A 6,993-nucleotide genomic window follows, 5' to 3' on the forward strand; every position below is an offset into this window, starting at 1 on the left:
CTCACAGGTGTGTCTCATAAGTGAGGCCACGAGGCCGCCTCACAGGTGTGTCTCATAAGTGAGGCGGAAGACCCTCACTGGTCAGCTCCGAGGCAGCGGCCTGAGGACCTTCCCAGGGCCCACTGCATCCCGAGCAGCTGCTGGGCCCTGGCCTTTGACTGTGAAGCCGTTCAGGCGCAGAGACGAGGCGGCTCAGTGTCCCGCACATTAAGTGGGGGCACACATTCTTGCCCACCCGCCTCAGGGTGCTGGCTGAGGGCCACAGTGGGGTGTGGAGGTCACCGCCAAGGGTGAGGGGGACGGCCTGGCCACTGAGTCCTGCGGCTAGGCTGCCTCTCTTCCTGCCTCTCCACATGCAGGAGTCGTGGGCATCCCGCCAAGGCCCCAGGCCGCCCTCCCTGGAGGGGAGGCTAGACAGGCTCCAGGTTCAGGCAAGGGGCAGGGAAATGGTGGTGGCAGGTGGGTGGAGAGGAAGGAAGGAAGCTGAGCCCCCAGAAGGGGCTCACCCCGAACCCCGCCGCCTCACACAGGTGGCAGCCCTGGAGGTTGGGAACATGAGCCAGCGCTGAGATGGTTCTGTGGAAGCAGCCTGACAACTCTGGCACGCGTGGTCTCTCGAGACCTCCCCATCTTTGGGGTCGTTCTGTGCATGAGCTTCCTCTCCCCACACTACCTCCTCTCCCTCGGTGCCCAGTGCTTGCTCCTGGCCCAGTGGGTGCCTCCGTGCCCGTGAAACACCACCCTCCAGGCTCCCAGCCACAAGCAGCTCTCCTTCCTCGCAAGCCCTGGCCTCCCCATGTTTAACTCGTGGCCTTCCTCAGTCACAGCACCTGCCGTCTCCTTCCCCAGACCTGTGGCAGGCTGGGTTAAGCCCAAGGGGATTACAACCGAGATGGGAAAGGCACAACCGAAATGGAAAAGGCACAAAATGATGGAACGGTGTAAAAAAAAAAGTGCATGCAAAGGGTTAAATGAAGAAGTGTGGAGGCTTGAGCAGAGCATAGGCTGCCCAGGGACTGCTCTTGAATCTTTCCATTCCTGCCTGTGCTGGAGGGGGCCAGGGTGCCAGCGGGTGACCTTGGCCCTGACCATGCCGCCCCCTGAGGCCCTCTGGCAACAGGACATCTGTGGTCTCTGGGGCCAGTCTGTCTCTGCCACCCTCTGTGCCGAGCAAAGAGCGGGTCCCCTATTTTGCGGGTCCCCTATTTGCTCTGGACCCCACGGTTCCTTTTCCAGCAGGCAGCCCAAAGCAGTATTTGAAACACCAATCTGGTCTTTCCAACTTACCGCTCAGATTGCCTTCACCCTCCCCGGCCCTCAGGGAAAAGAGGGTTCCTCCCTCCTGGCCTGCGGGCTCAGTGGCCCTCCCTTTCTCCCCAGCACCTGCTCCTGCTGCACCACCTTCCTCAGCAGCAGTCTCACCTTGGCAAAGCCAGCAGGACCCCTCCAGCCAAGCCAAACACCCCGCTCCTGGCTCCGAGCCCCTCTGCTGGGTCCCCCCCCAGCTCTCTGTGATGTGACCTTTGGGCCCAGTGTGGCCCCCCCAAGAGGCAGCTGGTGCACCAGGCAGCGTCCCGTCTCTCAGTCAGCGCTGTGAGAGGAACTTAATAAATGGTACTGAGTGGATGAACCCGCAGTGGCCCGAGATGTTCTAGATTTCCCCTTGGAAGTCTCAAAGTCAGCTCCCCTCTCAAAGCAACTTTCTGGCTCCCCAGCCGTATCAGACAGGCAGAGAGAGGAGGCCTCTGGGAAGGTGGTGCTGGCTGAAACATGGGGGTGGGGCAACCCCAGCCTATTCCTCAGAACCCTCTCCAGTCCACTCGCAGTTCCAGGACAAAGGTCAAGTTGGGTTTGTTCTGGTCTGGGATTCCCTTCAGGCCATGTCCACACTGGGGTGATCTCTAGGGAAAAATCGTCCAACCTGAGAAACAAGTCCCCAGGGACCATCCTACCAGGGGGCTACAATATGTCTGAATTTTTTCAAGCCTGGGTGTTAATATTCACGCCTTGGTGTTAATATGTAGCAAATGGACCTTGGGAGCATCTGAGCTGTGAGAAACTCCCCTGAGGAAACAGTTCCACGTGTGGGAAAACCTTTACACAAGGATGTGTGGGAAAACCTTTTATACACAAGGGTGCGTCCAGCCCATAAAAGCAAACAACTGATAAAAGACAACCACGGGGTGGATCTCAGGGGAGGGTTAGACCATCTGCGTTCCTGGATGGGGTGGCATGCAGTCTGGTGGATATGAGGTCTCAGTAGTAACGCTTAAAATGAGCAAAAAGGCAGACTGTGAGCGATGGCTTTACACGGCAGGTCAGTGTTAGGAAGAAACTCTGACACAAACTCAGTGAGGGAGGCCGTGGCATCGGGGAAGCTCTTTCTCCCCAGCTCTCTATGACAGATTCGTGCACCAGGTCACACTGACCCAGCACAGGCCTATTCTGAGCTGGGCCCCCACGGAGCTGTTTCCTGAGGGCATGACTCGTTATACCTTGTTCTGATCTACGCGCGGACCCTGGATGTCTAGGCACTAAATAATGTCCACTGGAAGGACTGGTAGGAAAGGTGCTGGAAGCGCCCCAGGAACACCTCTGGCATCACCAGGACCAGAACCAGCCAAGGCCCACAGGCTTGGGCCTGAGATATATATTTTTAAACGATTTATTTATTTATGGATATAAGAACTGGGGTGTAGACCAGAGGTGCTGGGATTTACCAAAGACAGAGCAGGGAGCAGAACAGACAGAGCTGCTGAAGTACACTGCTGAGGGGAGCAGCGGGCCGAACAGGGGAGGTCTGCTGTGCCCTGTGGGTCAGCTCCCTGGCTGGGGACTGAACTCCTGCTGCATGGCTTCGTAGTGCTGTGCTTCAGCCCATTGTGCCACCAGGGAGGCCCTCTTAGAGATGTTTTGAATGAATACAAAAGTAGGGCCCAGGGGACTTAGGTGGCATCCCAGGAAGGGTAAGAACCTCGAGGTGAACGTGGTGGCAACAACCCAATTTACAAGCTATAACGGAGTTGTGACACAGTCTCAAGAATACAAAGACCAATTTCTAGGCTCTGGCATCAAAGAAGTGGTTCAAATCCTGCCTTGGCCATAATGGGGTTGTGTAGAGGAATCGACAACTGTCCTCATCCTGGGAGCTCTTCAGGAGCAGGATGGGGGCTGGCGGGGTGGGGGGGGGGGAAGGGTGCTGTCCTGGGCTTGGGGCTGGGCTGGGCTGGGCTGCTCCTGCAGCAACCACTTTCCCCTGCTGTCCCTCGCTGACCAGGTGCTGGTCCCCCCTGGCCTGAGGCCTCTCCCTTCAGCTGTCCTGCCCTGGGCCTCTCTCTCTGAGTTGAGACTCCCCAGGCGAATCTTCTCCTCCGAGCATTAGACCTAAATCCCCCCACTTGAACCCTCTAATTTAGCAGCCCGCCCGCGCCCGCCCCCATCACCAAACTCCACTTCAGCAGTCTCTCTTGAGACTGCTCTTAACTTCGTCACCCCACCTTCCAACCCTCTCCTCTCCGACAGGGCACCCCCCTGCCCCCCCAGGGTGCAGCCCTGTCCAGGAATCCTATCCTCCTCTGCCCTTATCCCAATCCCCCCCCCCCAACAAGGTGGCTCCTGCCTCCACAATCTCAGCTCTCTCCCCAGTGGGGTGCCTGTGTCTCGTCCTGCCTCCCTGTCCACCCTCCCTGATTCCCCCCAAGATATCTGCCTGCGGCTGTTGCTCCTGGCTGAGCCCGTGGTGCCCACTGTTCTCATGGGAACAGGCCAGCAGCCCTCAGGGCCTCCACATGCTTGCAGGCCGGGGCCACCCTGACCCACTGCTTTGTGGGGCGGTGGTCCCTTCTCACTTCTCTCCTCCCCCTGACCTGGGACGAATGTTTCCAGCCCCAGGCCTGAGTCTCCAACGCCTCTGCCTGCCTCTGCCTGTCTCACGAGGCCTCCGCCCTCTCCCTCGCTGTCCCATGGCTGCCTGCACGCCAGCCAGACCCGTGGCTCCTCAGGAACGACTCTCTTGAATGAATGATGGAGCAGCTAGGTGTGTACCACCTTGTGCGGGTTTAAGGAAGGTGGTTTAAGGTGGTTTTTGCACTTCTTACTGGCCCGACCTCTCATCCCTGAGGCCGGGAGGAGGGGGACAAAGAACAGGCCCCCAGCCAGCTGGCGCGTCATGGGGCCTGGGTCCCGCCCACCCTGCCACTCACCTTCTGTGTGTCTCTGGGGAAGTTGCTCGCCCTCTCTGGTCTCCTTGTAAGCAAGAGGAGTGGGGTTGCTGGGACAGGCTGGTTTCTCAACCAGGGCAGCGCTCTCTACTTCCTCGTACCTTCCCGTCGCCCCTCGCTCCACCTACCTGCTCCACAGAGCCACTGCCTAGGGCCCACCTTTACTTTCCTAAAGGACACATCCCTTTCACTGAACATTTAATTACTTGTTAAGTTGTGGGAGTAAACCACGCTGGCTGGAGAAATATGACGTCAAATAAAGAGAAGCAGGTGAAGAAAGTGAAACCTCTCCCCCAGCACACCTAGAGATAACTGGAGTAGCTGGCTGGAGCGTTTCTGGAATCAGAAACTATTTCTCCCAAACGCCGCCAACTAACAACGCTCCCGACACCTGTCGCGGCATCACACGCCCTCTCCACGCTGCCCCCAGCCCAGCCTCTCCGTTACTGGGGGTGGCTCTGAACTAAGCAGCAAGGTGGGGGGAAGAAGTCTCTGCTCTGGTTTGCCCCCCCTCCCCGTGTGCTCAGGACAGCACACACAGGGCTCTGGGCTCTGGGACCCAGGGGGATGGCTCCCGACCCCACCCTCGAAAACCAAAGCAGTGAGGCATCACGGGCACCACTCTGCGCGGGGCTTCAGGGACAGTCAAATTGCGGTGCTGACTCTGGCACCTTCTGCAGGCTGGCTCTCCTCTGCCCCCGACATCGCATCCCCCCAGCAGCAGTGAAGCAGTGCTGCATGAATGCGGCTCCGGGCAGCCCTCGAAACCCTCAGCGCCCACTGGTTCCCGTGGGTCCACGACAGCCCTGGGCAGGGGCGCAGCCAGCATCGTAACAGGCTCGGGGAGCTAGGTGCCCAGTCTGGGGCACACAGCTAAGAAGGCCCAGCCGGGATTCAAACCAAGGACGGGTGGACGCCCAATGGAGCAGCAACCATGGGGTTAAACTGGGCCTGGACAAGGAAAAGGCCAGGGGCTGTTGGAGTAGGAGGGACAGGTCAGCCATGCGGTGCCCAAGACACGGTCCTGCGTTATTCCCAGACTTGGCCTTGTCACCACGTGGTGTCCTGGAGGAGCCCATGCTCAGTGTCCTGCCACGCTCTCCCACTGGCCCTGGGCTGGACACACTCACTGGCTGGTGTCCACTTCTTAACTCCTCACTAAAGCGCCCATGACATGCTGTGTGCCAAGGGGGTGAGCAGGATGGAGAATGCGCTGCCTGGGGCCAGGGAGGGGAGGGGCGGAGGTGAAGCTGACCGCTGGGCCGGGGGAGGGCCTGGAGGTAGAGGAATGAACACACGCAGCCCTGGGTTCCAGCCGAGCCTTAGTCTCGGACTGCCCTGGGTCTTCAGGAAAGCCAGCCTGCCTTCCTCAGTGCCAGGCTCTCCACCAGAAAGTAGGCAGAGCAGGTGGTCACGAGGACAGTACTGGGAAGATGCTCTAAACAGAAACCAGCTGCAAAATGCCCACTAGCATGGAGGGCTGACACTTGTTGAGTGCCAATTGGATGGCATAATCTCATTTTCAGGCAGGAATCAATATTAATTAGCTCATTTAGCAGATGAGACTCAGGAAAAACCCAGTCAGGTTATGCAGCTAGATGGGGTGGAACCTAACTTGAACCCAGGTCACCAGGGCAGGGGGCCTCGTGGGAGAAGGCCAGGCATGTCGTGCTGTGCAAGAGGCCCGGCCCGCCACTGGGTCACTGGGAGGCACTGGCCACAAAGGCCCCGGCCCCCCAGCCTCAGCCTTGGCCTCCTCCAACTGGCCCTCCTCTGGTCTTCCTGGCTCAGAGCAGGGCCTTGGGGAGGGTTCTGGGCCTTATGATGCCATTAGAAACCCCCAGGGGGCCCCTGCCCACCTGGGGGCCAGGGAGCCAACAACCCCTTGGTCAGAAGAGGGGCTGGCGCCAGAGCCCAGCTGGGGTTTGGCTGGGGTGGGGGCCCCAGGAGAGGGGCAGACGCCAGCTCCAGAGAGGGAAACAATGGGGTTTGCTTAGGCCTCCTTCTCTTGGGTTCAGGGGCAATCAACCCCTCCTTTTTCTTCCCCCCAACTGGGGCCAGGATTGTGGGGAAATCCACCCCCCCACCCCCATCCCTCCAGCATCCTCTGTCCATTTCTTTGAGATCCACTTCCCTAAAACCAGACAGGGGCAGGGAAAGGGGTGAAGGGGGAGCTGGGTGAGGGTTCTGTGTCTTTACCCCAACAGGAACACCCATCCCCAATGTCCCCAGCGATGGAACCAACCTCCCCTCCCACCACCCGGCCTAGGAATTCCCACTTGAGGCTGGACTTCCGCACCAGCACACACCTGACCAGGTTGGTGCTTGGCCAAATACTGACCAGACCAGGAGAGAAGGAAGGTGGGAAGTGGAGGGGTGGGGTGTGGGGGGGTGGCAAGGTGGAATCAGGCCAGGTCAGGTTGAAGGAGGGACTCAGACCCCCCCCCCCCAGCTGCAAGGCTGTCGGTTGCCCCAAGAAGCTGGGACCTTCACGACACCCCAGCCTGTTCCCATCTCCACTCAGTAGCCATGTACAGGCACTGGCAAAGCTCCAGTGGGCCTTCCGCCTCTGGCACCTCAGCCCAGATCCCTGGCCCACCACAACCCCAAGTGGGGAGAAGGCGGCCTCCAGAGCCCCCTCCTCCAATTCCAGCTCAGTATTATACTCCTAGCCTAGGACACGGAATGGCGGAGGAAGCTACACCCTGAACATGCCGCGGCTATCAGAGAGGACTCGAAGCTGAGAGGGGACCTGGGGAAGAGACCCCCCCCC

General features: G+C 59.4%; 1 long non-coding RNA gene across 1 annotated transcript in view; it reads left to right on the top strand.

Moving 5' to 3' along the window:
* Positions 1-6,955, top strand: part of LOC105853677 — an 8,895-nt gene extending 1,940 nt beyond the window's left edge. The window contains exon 3 of the long non-coding RNA XR_001145470.1: positions 6,893-6,955. This is a non-coding gene — a long non-coding RNA (uncharacterized LOC105853677). The remainder of the gene's footprint in view (positions 1-6,892) is intronic.
* The last annotated feature ends 38 nt before the right edge of the window (positions 6,956-6,993 follow it).

Source organism: Condylura cristata, unplaced genomic scaffold (assembly GCF_000260355.1).
Source record: "Condylura cristata isolate star-nosed mole 26May11 unplaced genomic scaffold, ConCri1.0 scaffold00015, whole genome shotgun sequence".
Taxonomy (NCBI): Eukaryota; Metazoa; Chordata; class Mammalia; order Eulipotyphla; family Talpidae; genus Condylura; species Condylura cristata.